Raw genomic sequence first — 16,799 nt, 5'->3', positions numbered from 1 at the left:
AAAAAATATGTTTGATATTATACCAGTGAAAGGGAAACAGTTCTCTCTCAGGTATTCGCCATGTTCCGAAATTATGTTGATACATTTATTAACATTCAGTTCTGAAAATGTACTGGACCAGACGTGACCTAGTGATTAAGGTGCATGAACTGAATCTAAACTCGAGTTCCGTCACCATAAAACCATTCTCTTCACTACTCCGTCAAACAAACGCAGTTACAGAGTCAGCGGAGAATGCTGTTGATTGCATTCTTTCTAGACCACCTGTGAAAACTAGAAACGCTTTGCGCAATTAGTCCCTGTTAGCTTTGCACAAAAATTCGCCAATATTTTCTTCCCTTACAACTGGTAAAAAATTGTTCTACATATTCTTTAATCGCGCTAGAAAAGAGTCGCAACCTTTGCTTAATTAACAAATGCAGGCCTAACTGAAAAAAAAAAAAGTTTTATTTTTGTTCCTGTAAAGTAAACCTGGATTTGTAATTTTAAAAATTAAACAACAAATGGTATGCAAGCTAGAAATATTTGAGAAACACTGTTCTAATCAGTTTAATACTCTGGTTAACTGTACAAAAAACAACAAATCCAGTCACGTTGTCTCATCCTATCTTAATTAACTACTGCTTAAGAATTAAAACAACTGTTGAAAGATTCAGTGCAGCTTCACTTTGACATTTTTTATAAGAAATCTCGACTAGTAACAACACCGTGCCTTGCACTGAGTTCTACTTTCATTCATGAAATCAGCCAGCGGCGCTCGCAACCATGCTATCAACACCAGTTTTCGGTATGTATGGAATGCAAAGTATGTTAATATTTGAGGACACCGACCAATAGCTGCTTTACTTCTACTGTAAGCGATGCCCAAGAGGCGGGGCTCTCAGCTTAACATAGTCCTCGTCTTGCGGTTGAGGGGAGGAAATACATAACCCCGCGGCCGTGAGGCATAACCTTTCAAACTGTCTTAGCGCTTGCCTCGAGTTTTATGGACTTTGTCCAAGTTAGTCACAAGTTACATAATTCTATAATATGTATATCTATGTTTATTATTATTTTATTTTAATGACTAAACCAAACGTTTGTAAAGTTAGATTTTTTGTCTTTATTCGCGTGGGTAGTCCATCTTGTTCACCAACTCAAAAATTTGGCGCTTATGTCAGCCGAGTTGACGTACTGTTGTGGGTTTTTGAAATACTTGTAAATTATAATATGTAGCGCTATTCACTCTGAGTGTTATTCTGCCTACTGGACTTCACGCTGCCTGATTATTGGTACTGACTAGGCGTCAAAATGTCGTGGGAAAGACAACTTCGTTCAGACGTACCAAGCCATAATCTATGATATCGATAATACGGCATCGCCACGGTTTACCGATGCTTTGTTTTGGGATGGAGGCTTCGTTTGGCAGTTTTTAAGTGTCCACCAAGCAGGTAAGATTACTGTTTACTGTGCTTTTTTTCTTTGTTGGCCAAGACGCTGAAGTGGTTACGAATGAATAATAGTTGTGGTTTGAAAAGTTACACCATTCTATTTCGGCCACATACTTTCAGACTTAGTATGACGGTATGTATATATGTATAGACAGATGAGCAACAAAATGTACAGACTTATTTGAATAGTGAAGACCGAGGCACAAGGGAGTTTACAAATGTGAATATTTGTGGTTTGTAAGCATCACCCTTCTGCCTCAGGGGCTTATTTCACTGTCGGTTTGTATACTTTTCCGGTTGCTCAGAGGTTAACTGAAAGGTATATAAGACTAAAATTTGGGGTTCGATCACTGCGCATATTTGCGGTTGAAATAAGAGCAAGAAACAAAACACAGCTTCTGTAACGCAACTATTTAAGACTTACCTGGTCATTATGTTTATATATATATTATATACACACACGAACAAAACAACACGGTACATAATTTTCTGATATTAATGTGGAACAGTGAAGACTCTTTTACAAATAAGGGACAGCAAAAAACAGTATGATTGTGTGATATAATATATATTAACGAAACTTTAAAAATTAAATATTTCAAATATGTGTAGTAAGTGTCATAACTGTGTAGTAATTTAGTATATTTCAAAATATCAACTAATCTCTGGAATCTTTCGGGATATAAACCTAATTAGTGTTCATTTTAAGAATTTTTTTTTGTAGTGAAGATCATTTCAATCTTAGGAACCATCAGTGATTAATTAGCTGTTTTGAAATATATAAAATTCAGTTTCATATTATTAGCGTAGTAATCACTCTCTGGCCCTTAATGGCCTTGTCTTTGAATCGGGCTTTGACGTTGGATCTTGTACTCAGTGTGAATGCAATAAAACAATGTTACACTTACGCACTAGTTTTATAATTAATGTTTTTTTATTATTACCAGTTGGTAAGCGTAACTTCGGTCGGAAGGCTTATGGAAATAACATGGTTTGTAAAAAGCACATACTATGCGTAGAAGAATGGCAAAAAATATTGTGTCGCGATTAAAATTTTGTTGTTATTGTCAAGCCCACAGCTGCACGATAGGATCTTTGTTGTGCTCACTGCAGGGTTCAGACCATGAATTTGAGAATAATCAGCCCCCACACTTATTCTGAGCCACTAGGAAACTTTATTATTAAAATCATGTGTTGTGAGTGTGAAAAAAGAAACTTTTATCCGGTAATGGTGTATCTTGAAACGTAAATAGTACATTAAAAATTATTTAATTAATATTGATTTCTGATCAGAGCAAATTGAAACTTAATACATTGTTTCATGCTTTATTGATACCCTAAATATTAACGATGTTTTCGGTCATAATTACATGAATACTCTATGAAATTGGACAAGCGTAGATTTAGGTTTAGCCTCCAAATCTAGATACAAAGTAAGAATACAAAATACTTATTATAATGAAAGTATAAGCGTAAAAAAAGATATATTAATATTATAAACAACACTGTTAATGGAAGTAACATATAAGAAAGACTGTACTTTACTTACAAAGCTAATAAACACTAATGGCTTGATGCTGGGAAAAAGATATATACTTATACACTATAAATGCGATAGAAGATGGCGGAATGAAACTTCGCTTTAGAAAACGTTCGTAAAAAAATTGCAGTAAAACATTTTAATAGGATCTAATATTTAGTCGTTTATTTGTTGTACGTTTGACTCGATAATTCGGGATACGTAACGCAATATACTGTTATTTGGAACTAGATTGAAGCATTTATGGATGAAAATATATTTTAAAAGTGCGTTAAAAACGAACGTAAGAAATTAAATGATTGTTTTACATACAAATAATACATTTCTTATCGGGAGGAAGTAATTAATAAAATGTCTTATTCTTCGAAATATGTTAATTTTTGTTGCAATAATAGGATATTAATATGAACCTTCTATTTGAATCTGGCGAGATAACTCTCTTGGTAAATAACTTACTATCACACCAGAGGTCGCGCCTATCACATCTCAGATGAGGCCCTCTGTTGAGTGCGATGTGACTTACGATATTAACCTTTTACTTTCGGTAACGTATGATAAAATGCTTAAAGAGTTCACTGTATGATTTGTATACTCATTTCTTGGGTTGTTAAAAGATGAAAAAAGTCAAGGTTGGATGTACTCATTTTCTTGTGGTAAATTCCAGAAGTCTTAAAGCGTGAGATAAGCATAAGTGTTTCGTGGTTACAGAACGCAGCCTTTCTTTGCTGTTGAAGAAGGATTCATGAGTAAGCAAAGGAGCGCGTGATTTTTTTTTTTTTTTTCATCAACCATACCAACAATGAGCTTAACATGTGCGAGTTTGTAGCTTTAATTTTTTTTTCATTCTATACATCGAATAAGTACAGGAAGTGAATCATTTAACTAGTCATTCAGTCGAGTGTGTGTGTGTATGTGGGGGTTCTTATATACACGTCAGAATCTCGTGACAGATGGCCTTGTCATATTCATGTTTCAAAGTTCCATTGGCCACTAGGAGGACCTTGCGGGGACGGTAGCGTAAGGTCTAAATTGTATAAAAACTACCTACAGAGAGGCGTTGTAACCAAACGATTATTAACAACGTTTAAAGACCTAGTTGACTCAACACCTAGGATGACTGAATAACGGCTAAAAACTGACATCAGAAGAACATTTTGATGACCAACGTTTAAAGTAACTAAATTTCCAAGATCATATCGGAGTTGGGAGTCAGACAGTCACAGGATATATATATAGGATATATTGACAATATCTAACCTTTCAATACTTAGTAGCAACAGAAGCTAAAATATCAGTATATCTTAATTACTCAAGAAACTGAGAAAATCATTTCGCTTATGTCAGAAGTATTGTTTTAGTTTTTTTGTTGTTGTTAAACGCAAAGCTACACAATAGGTTATCTGTGATTCGCCCATAACGGTATCGAAACCTGATTTTTAGCGTGATAAGGTGTTAAACTACCGCTAAGTTATTTCGAAGCCACCAGTTTTGAGAACGTCCTTTTAAATTTTGTTTTTGAATTTCGCGCAAAGCTACTCGAGGTCTATCTGCGCTAGCCGTTCTTAATTTAGCAGTGTAAGACTAGAGGGAAGGCAGCTAGTCATCACCACCCACCGTCGACTCTTGGGCTACTTTTTTGCCAACGAATAGTGGGATTGATTGTTACATTATAACGCTCCCACGGTTGAAAGGGCGAGCATGTTTGGTGAGATGGGGATTCGAACCCGCGACCCTCGGATTACGCGTCGAGCACCATTTAAATACCATATGCTTTCATCTGAAGTCTTCGACAAAACATTTTTCTATATAATTTGCGCTCGTTAGAGTCACTAATAGGTCAGCCTATCCTCCCTTTAAATATTGCATGTTACTGTTTGAGTATCAATGTGACCTTCTACAATGATGTTGGTTTTGGAGTGATTTTAAAATAACTCTTACATCACATCAAAGTATCCATAAATATTAAAATTACTTTCATAAAATATTTTTCTGTATTCTTGTATTGCTCTCCCCCTCTGGTGGCTCAGCGGTAAGTCTGCGAGCTTATAATGCTAAAATCTGATTTTGATACCTGCGCACTTATAGCTCATTGTGTAGCCTTGCGGATGAAAACAGAAACCAAACGTAGTTAGTATTAGAGTATTTTTTTGCTACCCTCGTATTATCTTTGAGAGAAAAATCCATTTTGAATAATTTTCAGTATGAAAGTTTAGGGTTTGTATATAAAAAAACAATAAAAAAACACCATTACATACGTTAAAAACTACAAAAAATAGAAAAAACAAATATTAGAGGAATATAGGTATTATTTAAAGGAGTGGTTTTTGTTTTAAATTCCTGATAGCTTAAAACGCTGTAGTTTTTGGAATAAAAAATCTCATCAACAGTTTATAGACTCAAAAACAACAAAAACACTTCAGGATTACATATTATTTTTCCCCCCTCCTCCCAAGTTTGGGAAAATTATGCAACTGTCGATGAAGTACTGAAGGTACTTGAAAACCAAACAAATGTGATTTAATGTAAGGGGTAACTTGATCTTGATTTCGCGGCCTTCAACCACTCCCTCAAAATTATTTAGGCTTTTGTCTGTTTCCTGAAACAGTCGTCAGTGGCGCTAATGTAGAATCCTGACTAAACATGAATCTCCGTCTATTTCACAAGAGTTTAATGATTAACTCTTACCTTATTGTGGTTAAGTCATATTAGTGATATCATAACAAAAATTTGCCAATGAACGAAGAGTCTACTGGCAAAAACAACGGAATTTCAGCGAATAGCGTCATCAGAATCTACAAACAAGTATGGATTAATGTAGCACCGAAACACGCAAATAAATTACAAAATATATAAAAAATTTTCACCAATTACAGCACAAAAAGTATCCAGATCCACCTCGTCAAAAATTCTGTACAAATATGCAAATATAGAAACACCCTGTGATAGACTCTTACGAAATTCGCGAAAAATATTTCTCTCAAAAATCTGACCCTCATGTCATATTTACTTATATTCATCTGAAATGCAACCATCTATCGGGGAGGGGAAGGTCAATGTAATCTAACCCTCCCAGGTCCATAAAATCTGTCTTCTGATAATGAGACGAGATATAGCAAAACTACTAGGTTTTACACGTAAAGGTTATAGAAGTTCGAACGCAATTTTAATAAAGAAATTTACTTAACTTTCTAATTTGAACTTTCTTTGAATTGATACTAAACATAAATGTACCAGATTTTAGTGTACCATGTTTTTTTCCGTATTGAAAGTTACACAAAAGGCTTTCTGCACTCTATGCATGGTGGGAAATATAACTTTGGATTTTTAGCTATGTCCGTGAACTTACACCACAGAAAGACTTTTCGTAATGTTAAGTATTTTCAGTATATCACCATAACCTTTTCCATTGTAATGTTGTTTATACATTTGTAATACTTTTTTATGTACAACTTTCTCTCAATAGGTCCATTATCATTAAACAAGTACGGGTAGGTTTCAGTATGTTAATACTTTTGGACCAAGTGTGTTTACGAGTCATACATACGACAGTATCATCACTTAAAACATGACAATAGAACACGGCAATGGTTTATGGTACACAAACTGCTAAACGTCGCTAGTACAAACTACAAGGTCCCTGCTCTATGTGTTGTACAACACAAAGGATAATGAGGACGTGTGTTTACGAATGTTGATGGCAGGCGTCAGGCTTTGAATTATCACAGAATAAAAAGGGACAAGTTACAACCCATGATGTTTCTGCTATTGATAACTTATTAAAAAAAATTCGTACTTGGCATTGCTAAAGAATATTCTAGAAGTATTTATTACAATGGACCTGAGCGATACATGAGCTAAACTGCCAGGTCAGAGACAGACCCAAAGGTTAAGGCACCAGAGAGATGGCAAAACATGCAGCATCACCCTTTATCTGCTGCTATTTTAAACTGAATAACGGGATTGACTGTAACACTTATAACGCCCTCATAACTGAAACTGTGCACTGTAAAGAGCGGCATTTCACAACTTGAACCTTGGATTCCCGATCCACAGTAAATCTAATAACCACCAAATTACGAAACATCAGTTGTAGGATAAATATATTTTATGTGCATTTACTAAACAAACTACTAATTTATTTCTGTTACTGAGATATCAACCAAACTTAACGATCAATATGATCTGTATGTCTGTCTTCACTGCTTTAAGTAATGTACCCCTTGTGTGTATGTGTGTGAAAATTATCAAATGTTACCATCAGAATCAAGCTAGTACACTACGTTAACAATAACAGTGTGACCTCATGTAGAAACTGTACGTAATATACTGTTATTAGTATTCAAACGGTTAAAATTGGACCTGCGCACTGGTTTCATTTCTTCTGTTCATTTAAGTATGTGGTCACACTGTCTTGATTTCCATGAGATCCTGCACTGATTGTTTATGTAAACACATAAACTGAGAACAGGCCATAAGCCATCGAAATATGGGGGAACAATCAACTTATTATTTTTCAGCGACTATAATAGGATGAGACTTCCGTTTTGGTTTGTTATTTTTACGTAATTATCATTTTACGTTCAAACCTGTCTGCATGTTTAGTGACCTTGTTTTTGTAATAATTACGTTCTTGAGAAGCATTTAAAAGTGGCATGAAATATTTGTATTCCATAATAATACAAAAAATACTTCATTTTATAAGTACGTCCACAACTCGAATTCCAAACGCATGCACTGAGAAAAATAGGCTTTTAGTATTTAACTGTACCGTCCATAAAATATGTAAGCACTTAGCCAGTAAAAAAAAAAAACTTTCATCTGTGATATATGCACTTTTTTGGTCACTTGATATTAAATAGATGGATAGAGAGACGGGAAGCGGTGAATTGTGGTTGTTGTGGAAAGACTTGAGTAAATGCATGCGTGATACACATATAGCTGTCTGGTTTCAAAGTGTGTAAATGCTTTAGGAAGAGGGGATTGTGTGCTAAATAAGAGGGTGTGAGGAACTGGCCCATTATTATACTAGCTTCCGGATGTCGGCTGGGGAAGGCTGCACGCACTTATTACTGTTACGTCTTCTCGTCTCAAGTGACGAGGACATTGACTTCTTACAGTGGCTCTATATGGTCGTGAAAGAGTAGAGAACCGATATGTTTAAGTTCTGTAGGCTATTCGTGTCTTGGCTTGCTGGTAGACGTGCAGACATTTAAAAAAAAAAAAAAAAACCTCTGAAAAGAATAGGGGGAAAAAAACACTGTCCAGTGTATCCTTTTTTGGCGGGATAAGGTTATTGTCTCGTTCCGTCATGGTGGTCTTGGAGTAGGATGAAGGCGTTCTGGTCGCTTTAGCAGCCTCTAATAGGTCGCCCTCACGTGAGAATACCGGGGCTCTGAAGTCGTGTTGCTGCCTGGCTGTTTGTTAGTTCAATATGCCGCATACTTTCTGTTGGTGTGTCAGAGACATTCACGTGGTACGTGTATGTTCGTTATGTTCCCATACTCTTAAAAATCATAGCTTAGAACGGTAGACTAACACCCACAACCACGAGGACGCGTTGTCTGAATTTATTATAATAACGCTGTGTAGAAGTACATGTATCTACGGGAAAGAACAATATAAATAAATGTATGCGAATTTTTATAAGTTTGTGAACAGTGCAGTGGATTTCAATTACGAATCTTTAACTGATGCATCTCAGAACTACAAAACTGAAAGATTCTAGAATTAAACGCCGTTATTTACGTATTACCTTTTAAACGTAGAGTAATATATCGTTAGACCTTAACCATGCGGGTGAATAATGTAAAATATGGATTCTCGCATATGACGTCATCAGTGTGGGGTCATGTGAACGTGGTATATGTGTGTGATTTCGGTCTCGACCAGCTGTGTACAATGTATTGAAAACCTCTTTATCCGCTTGTCGATAGCGAAATTAACTACTTTATGAAGACACTACATAGTGTGTGTTTTTTTTTACACTACTTTATTGGGACTAGTTAGTGTGTTGGTTTCTATACATATTAAGTTACGAGAACAATAGATGGTGTTTTTGTGCTTTTATGTAACGATGACTGTAGACAGATTTTTTTCATATACATTTTGTTATGAGGATTTTAGATTCTGTTTTTCTTTTTTGTTTGATATGAGGTCTGTAGGTGCTACTAGTTTTTATGTTTTGAAGAATAAATGTATACTTGTTGGCTTACTTTGTGATGCAAAACTCTAACTTAGGATTCCAGTAGTAATGGGCGAATATTGTGGATATATTTGTTTAATAAATAACGTTCAATTTTGTACATCAAATGTGTTAAGTTGATTACTATGTAAAAACATTGAAGGGTTTCTAAAATTGTGGTTAATCTTAGTGTTGATAATGTTAATCTTAGTGTTGATAATGTTGATCTTAGTGTTGATAATGTTGATGTTGCATGATGCGGTGATTATGGCGCTGCTCGAATCGCAGTTTGCTGGTATCTAGATTAAATCTTGACCTCAGGAAAATGATAATGTTACAGTCAATCCCACTACTTGTTAGTAAAAAGAGTAATTCAAGAGTTTCTAGCTGGTACTGCCTGTCGGTTGGCTTCCTCTGGTAGGACGTTTAAAATTTGAGACACTTGCAGGTAACTTTGCCACAAACAAATAGGTAATGCTGAGAACAGTTTATTCTTGATAGCATTATATATATATAATTCTTTATTGGGACTGTTTGACATTTTTTCGATGTTAAGCCAAGGATGTTGGCATAGGTATTTTAAGATACATTTGTAATTAAATAACTTATTTTTGAGTATATCAGGCCGAGTGAGAGTGGTGTGGCTGACGATACGTCATGTTAAGAGTCACGTGACTTAGTCTCATGTTAAACCACTTTATTTAACTTTTCAAGAGGGTTTTGAAAAGTAAAACAACGTGGGGACTGAAAATGCCCTATTACGTTATAAAACTGAAGATATTATACAATTCTTGTCGTTCAATGAATTTATTGTGAGTTATATTTCACGATCACATGAAGCCACTAGTTAGGTGATGTCAGATGTCACTAGGTCAAGTAACACCCTGTCATCAAGTGCTGACGTCATCAGAACGTATGGAATGAAGGCACACCCGTTGTCTTTATCACATACACAGGAAAGAGATTTGGTTCTCAATGTCCCGTGCTTCCTGACACCACGTGAAAACACCCGCGCTAACACTATGACGACAACAACAACAGCTCGTCTTAGTGCATTGAAAGAGAATTCAATTATCTTCCTTTTCACTTTTAGTGTTAGCACAGAAGTCTGTAGCTCTATTTGCGTTAATAAGACGATATAAGTCTCAAGTGCATTTCATTCTATTATTTTGTTTTTAAAGAGCGCCGACTGAAATAATCCATTTATTATAATATTAGCGTTTACTCCGTTGTCATTGTTAAACATTTCTAATGAAAATTAGACATGCATCCCTGAACTAAAGTAAATTAATTGCGACCTGTACATTAGTAAGGGCATTATGGTATAGTAAACAGTAGCAATGTAGAATTTTATAAGTCAAAATACTAAAAGCCGTATATGTGAATTGCATTGACTGACTTGTGCTGTTAACAGCATTTTCGGTCACATTTCCGATAACACTCCAAGCAGTTCAACCAGCTTAGGAGATATGAGTGATACCTATATCCACACTCTGATATCCGTCACACCAAACACGCTCGCCCTTTCAGCCGTGGGGGCGTTATAATGTGACGGTCAATCCCACTATTCGTTGGTAAGAGTAGTTCCAGAGTTGGCGGTGGGTGGTGATAACTAGCTACCGTCCTTCTAGTCTTGCACTGATATATTAGGGACGGTTAACGCAGATAGCCCTCGTGTAGCTTTCCGCGAAATTAAAAAAAACAAATTTCACACTGATATAATAATCAATTGATTTAACGCAACTACTCATAACTTTTGATTACTGCTCAAGAATCGTACAAGTTCACCAGCACTTTGCAACGGAAAATGTTCATACCTTGTAAATTCGCGATTTTTTTTAATTGAAAGAAAGAAAATTATTAACAAGTTTCTTTATTCTTTCCGCAGTGTGTCCTCCGTTGGTACAACGATAAGTCTTTGGATTTACAACGCCAAAATCAGGGGTCGATTCCCCTAGGTGGACTCAGCAGATAGCTCAATGTGGCTTTGCTGTAAGAAAAACACACACACACACTGCTCAGTGTAATCAAACATTCGCATAAGAATGCTGTTTAATAAAAAAAACAGTTGAAACTGGACAACCATAAGCGATGACGGTAAGTTGTAGCTGTGTTGATTTTTACTCAAAAGTATATAATGGTGGAGAAAATCGTAGGAATTTGTGCTGACTAAACGTTTCTACTGTCAAGTGTCCGTGTGTCGTAACTAATGTGTCGTAACGTTATATGAAAGTATTCAATAGAATAATAATAAATAAATAATGCATTAGTTAGTACCTTTGTAGTATTCGTGGTTTTGATGAATAGGTGTGAAAGATGTGACGTTCGCTTAATCGGATTTCTTTACGAAACTTCATATGAAGAACTTTGAACATATTCGCGGCCATAATACCTGAATGCTATCACTTCCAATCTATAGTGGTTACCACATTTAATGTTAAAGCCTTGTTTGCTTGACTGTAGTTTTCAACCAAAACTACACGATGCATATCTACGCATAACCGTTCCTAATTCTGAAGTGATAAACTGGAGAAAACGCAGATAATCAACAGTATTTGTGCCAAATCTTGGACTGCTCCTATCTGACTTAATAGCAAGGTTCTTTTGACACTATGTAGCACACGGCCCCAAAGTGCAGAAAGCATTTTTTTAGAACAGGATGCGAACCACTAATCTTTGGTTTCACACGCACGCGAACTACTGGGTTACGCTCGTCTCACACCGAACATGCTCGTGGGGGCGTCATAATGTGATGGTTTATCCCACTATTCGTTAGTAAAAGAGTAGCCCAAGACTTGGCGGTGGGTGGTGATGACTAGCTGCCTTCCCTTTAGTTTTACACTGCTAAATTAGGGATGGCTAACGCAGATAGCTCTCGTGCAGCTTTGGGCGAAAATTCAAAATGAACACTCCAAAGAAACACAATTTCCACACCCAAAGCCCGGAGTTTGATCGATCACTATTTGCTGAAATGTGCTTTCTTCCTCTATGAATTACATAGATTAGGATGTTTCCTATAGTCATCCAAAACTACTGTAAGGCAGTACGAGGGCTAAATGGGGAGTGTTCTTTATTCATCGGTAATTAAATGTTTTATAGCACAAAGTTGTTTTCAAAATTATTATCAATGGCTTGACAGTGTTTAATTTTTATCTTAGGTCATATGCCAATGTCAAATCCCGTAGAGTAAGTTTAGATATATTGTATGTGAGATTAAACCCGATTTATCTTTATTTCACTGTATTTTGTTTTCAAGGAAAAATTCGAGTGTTTTTAAGTTTTAAACTGAGGAAGTATTATTTGAAACTTAATTGTATATGTGTGTTGTTAGTCGCGTAGCTTTACAATGGACTATTTGTTTAGTGTTATACGTCCACAAAATTGTCGTTGAGCGACCATAGAAAAGTTTAAAAAAAAACATTTACTACTCGTCATGATACTATTACAGATGTTATTCTGTTGTTGTTTTTTATAAGTGTGATTACAAAGTTTACTGGTTAAATCTTACCGTAATTAAGATTGTACTCGATGTTATTTTTACGTACCCTTTCGTAGACTTCTTATAATCACTAACGTTTTTTTCTTTTTTTCGTGTACTGTAAATATGATGTCGTGGAGTTCTTATGCAAAGTACTTTATTACGAAGGATTTAATAAAACTCGCATTTCATAGACTTATTTGTTTCGTCTACTTTTTGTTTTACTTCACTGCGAGTTAAATAAGAATTAGCGTATAATTATGAACGTTTTAAACAATCTATAGAATTTAGGATTGTTTCATACCTGATAATGCGGGTGGTTCCACTAAAGCAAAAAAAAAAAAAAAAAATCGGATTTGAGAATAAGTAGTCTTGTAGGGCCCAACCCCTCGTTCGTGTTACCACGTGAGTTTGTGGGTCACTGAGAAAGGAATCAGAACGTAAATAATAAAGTATAAAACCACCCAAGCCTTGGAAAACTGTCATGACAATCTTGTTAAATCATGTAGGCCTGTGACAATGTATATATGTGTGTATGTATGAGAGATTAGTACTGTCTCCGTAGGCTGTACATCCAAGATCGTCATTTGATTTTCTCAGGTTTTACTGCATATACAAGAGACCAGAAACCTCTGCATCTATAGCTTACAACTACACCCTTAGTCCTAGTTGCAGTGTCGGGTTTCGAGAGGCCCACACCGGTGGTTCCTGAAAGCCCGTTGGCCCGACTTAGCACTTTCTCACGTTCTTAGGGCCCAACTCCGTCGGCGAGGTCTCGCCCGGAACCAACCTCCCGGCCTGTCGGCTCCTTTAGATCAGCTGCTAGGATAGGCATCAGCGGAAATCCCTTCCCTCCCCCTTTTGGGTAGGGGTGCCAACGCCCTGTGGTGGCAAGTCTCAATGGACTGCTTTCAATAGATCTTGTGTTAAACCCGCTTCCCGAAGTCTCTCCTTGTTGTTAAAAATAAATAATAAAAAAAGGACTTTCAAGAATTTTGTTTTTCTTGCAAGACGATTTTTTACAAGAGTTTAATATTACATCTACCTGATAGACTCCGAAAACATCAACAGTAGAATACACTCATTTATCCTTTAATAAGTTACAGTTTTGTCGTTGATATTTTTGTTTCACTGCTTTTTAAAAAGTAAAATAAATCTGTGTAAGACAAGAACAAAGGAGAGAAGAACGCACTCTGCTTTTTAAAAAATTAAAATAAATCTGTATAAGACAAGAACAAAGGAGAGAAGAACGCACTCTGCTTTTTAAAAAGTAAAATAAATCTGTGTAAGACAAGAACAAAGGAGAGAAGAACGCACTCTGCTTTTTAAAAAGTAAAATAAATCTGTGTAAGACAAGAACAAAGGAGAGAAGAACGCACTCTGCTTTTTAAAAAATTAAAATAAATCTGCATAAGACAAGAACAAAGGAGAGAAGAACGCACTCTGCTTTTTAAAAAATTAAAATAAATCTGCATAAGACAAGAACAAAGGAGAGAAGAACGCACTCTGCTTTTTAAAAAGTAAAATAAATCTGTGTAAGACAAGAACAAAGGAGAGAAGAACGCACTCTGCTTTTTAAAAAATTAAAATAAATCTGTATAAGACAAGAACAAAGGAGAGAAGAACGCACTCTGCTTTTTAAAAAGTAAAATAAATCTGTGTAAGACAAGAACAAAGGAGAGAAGAACGCACTCTGCTTTTTAAAAAGTAAAATAAATCTGTGCGAGACAAGAACAAAGGAGAGAAGAACGCACTCTGCTTTTTAAAAAATTAAAATAAATCTGCATAAGACAAGAACAAAGGAGAGAAGAACGCACTCTGCTTTTTAAAAAATTAAAATAAATCTGCATAAGACAAGAACAAAGGAGAGAAGAACGCACTCTGCTTTTTAAAAAGTAAAATAAATCTGTGTAAGACAAGAACAAAGGAGAGAAGAACGCACTCTGCTTTTTAAAAAGTAAAATAAATCTGTGTAAGACAAGAACAAAGGAGAGAAGAACGCACTCTGCTTTTAAACAGTGAAATAAATCTGTGTAAGACCAGAGCAAAGGGGTAAAAAACCGCAAGATTTTAAGTAAATATATTTTAGTTCCAATTAACACCCAAAAAGATTTAGAACAGTTTCAGTTATAGAGCAGTAATAGTATTTTCACATCCACCACGTTAATGATTCACTCAAAGATTATGTGGAGAAGACACTTTTCGACCAATGAATGGAAGTGTTTGTATCCAGACAAGAAATTGTATAAAAAAAAAATCTAGTAGCCTGAGTGAATAATATATAAACAACCATCTCTTTTCGGGCCCTAGAGTTTCTGGTGTCATCTACTATAAATGGGCCTTTTAGGGTAAGCTCACGAGTGACTCACCAAAGATGAAGTTAAATGAATTTACTAACGGTTGCCAGGGTGTAAAGTAACACCACCTTAATGTCTCGAACTTGCAATAATAGATAAAAATGGAAAACATGTAGCGACTGCACAGCAGGACAATCGAAAACAAGATACCTTATCTTCTACATATATAGTTCTTTCTACAGTGGTATTAGATTGTCAGGTCAAAATCAGAAGAGTTTCTCGTTTGTTTGTTGTTGTTTTTTTAAAGTTCGCGCAAAGCTACTCAAGGGCGATCTGCGCTAGCCGTCCCTGATTTAGCAGTGTAAGACTAGAGGGAAGGTAGCTAGTTATCACCACCCACCGCCAACTCTTGGGCTAATCTTTTATCAACGTTTAGTGGGATTGACATTATAACTCTCCTCGGCTGAAAGGGCAAACATGTTTGGTGTGACGGGGATTCGAACCCGCGACCCTGAGGTTACGAGTCGAACGCTTTAACCTATCTGGCCATGCCAGGCCTAGAGTTTCTTGCAGTAAACCTGAATTAAAAATTGTCTTTTAATACTTTTTATTGCGTATTTGTGAACGCCGACCTCTCCGTGATCCGTAATTGTAATCTTCGGATTTACTGAAAGTTTTTAACAACAACAAAAAAAAGGAAACAATATATATATGTGTATATATTTGAGCCTGGATCGTGGAAACATCTATTAAGTTCTGAAGTTGTGTACAATTTAAAAAAAGAAAAATGAATGTTTCCAACATCGACTTGATTTGTTTGTGTTTCAGACTATACAACAGTCCAAATAGATACCGCAAAGAAGGATCTTATGTTAAATTCAGTAGTGAATTATACGAAACTGTGAAGAAACAAAGCATATCCGGCATAGCGGTTATTTTATGATCCACTCTGGTTTCTCTTTGTATCGCCTCTTAACCACCGTGGTGCATGATTTCAATCAAGTATACTCTTTTGTGCTCGACTGTGATAACATTTTGTGGGAAATGATAACAATAAACGCGATAACTGTATAGTTTAAATATTCTGTTCGCGTTATATCCTTGCGCAACGCTAAGAAATGTGGACTTTTATTTGAGTTTGGTCTAAAGGACAACCTTAGGAACACGTTGAACGACAAGTAGGCTTGGCGAAATGTATACAGGATTTTAACGGGGGTAAATTGTAGTCTTTGGTCTTTACTTCTATATGTCCGAATCCTAAAAATCAACTTTCCGTTTTCTAATGATATTATTATTATTAATTTCGGGCAATTTGCTATCGAAATGAATAGAATATATTTTTTGTGTGTCTTTATGCTAGAAATCTGATAGGTTTCACGTTTCTCATGATAATGGTATTTTGATTCACAGTTTCGGGTAATTCTCTATATAAATTGATAGAATATGTTTTACTAGGACATAGCTGGCTATAACTGTTTCTACAGTTTTGAAGTTCTTGACGGAAGACAGATGACCAACAACACCCACAGCTAACCTTTGGGCTACTCTTTGTCCGATCAGTTCATGGGATTTGTCCCTCTCATATGTAGTGCGCGCACACAATGCGGAGCGCGTTTGAGCGGTTGTGGGTTGCGAATCATAAACCTTCAGATTCTAAATTCGGGTTCATTAACTACTAGGCCACTGTCAGCCAAAAATTATAATAAAATGCATTTAATTAATAAACGTTGGAATTCCTGTTATATTATTACACTGTTTTCTAAAGAACAGAAAGTATATGTATATATGAAAGCCATTCTGAATTACACATGTTTACATGTGTTGTAACGAATCAAATTACACATGTTAATAGGGACCTCCAAAAGAAGAAAAA

The 16,799-nt window shown here is 35.8% G+C and overlaps 1 long non-coding RNA gene across 1 annotated transcript; it reads left to right on the top strand.

The window, feature by feature from the left end:
* Window positions 1-1,108: 1,108 nt before the first annotated feature.
* LOC143255182 (uncharacterized) lies at window positions 1,109-13,363 on the top strand. Its single transcript, XR_013030459.1, has 3 exons — window positions 1,109-1,430; window positions 11,040-11,248; window positions 13,230-13,363. It is a non-coding gene; the product is annotated as an uncharacterized LOC143255182 (long non-coding RNA).
* The last annotated feature ends 3,436 nt before the right edge of the window (window positions 13,364-16,799 follow it).

The sequence above is a fragment of the Tachypleus tridentatus genome, chromosome 7, assembly GCF_004210375.1.
Source record: "Tachypleus tridentatus isolate NWPU-2018 chromosome 7, ASM421037v1, whole genome shotgun sequence".
In the NCBI taxonomy this organism is placed as follows: Eukaryota; Metazoa; Arthropoda; class Merostomata; order Xiphosura; family Limulidae; genus Tachypleus; species Tachypleus tridentatus.
Note: the sequence above shows the minus strand (reverse complement) of the source record. Positions and strands in the feature narration are given on the sequence as shown.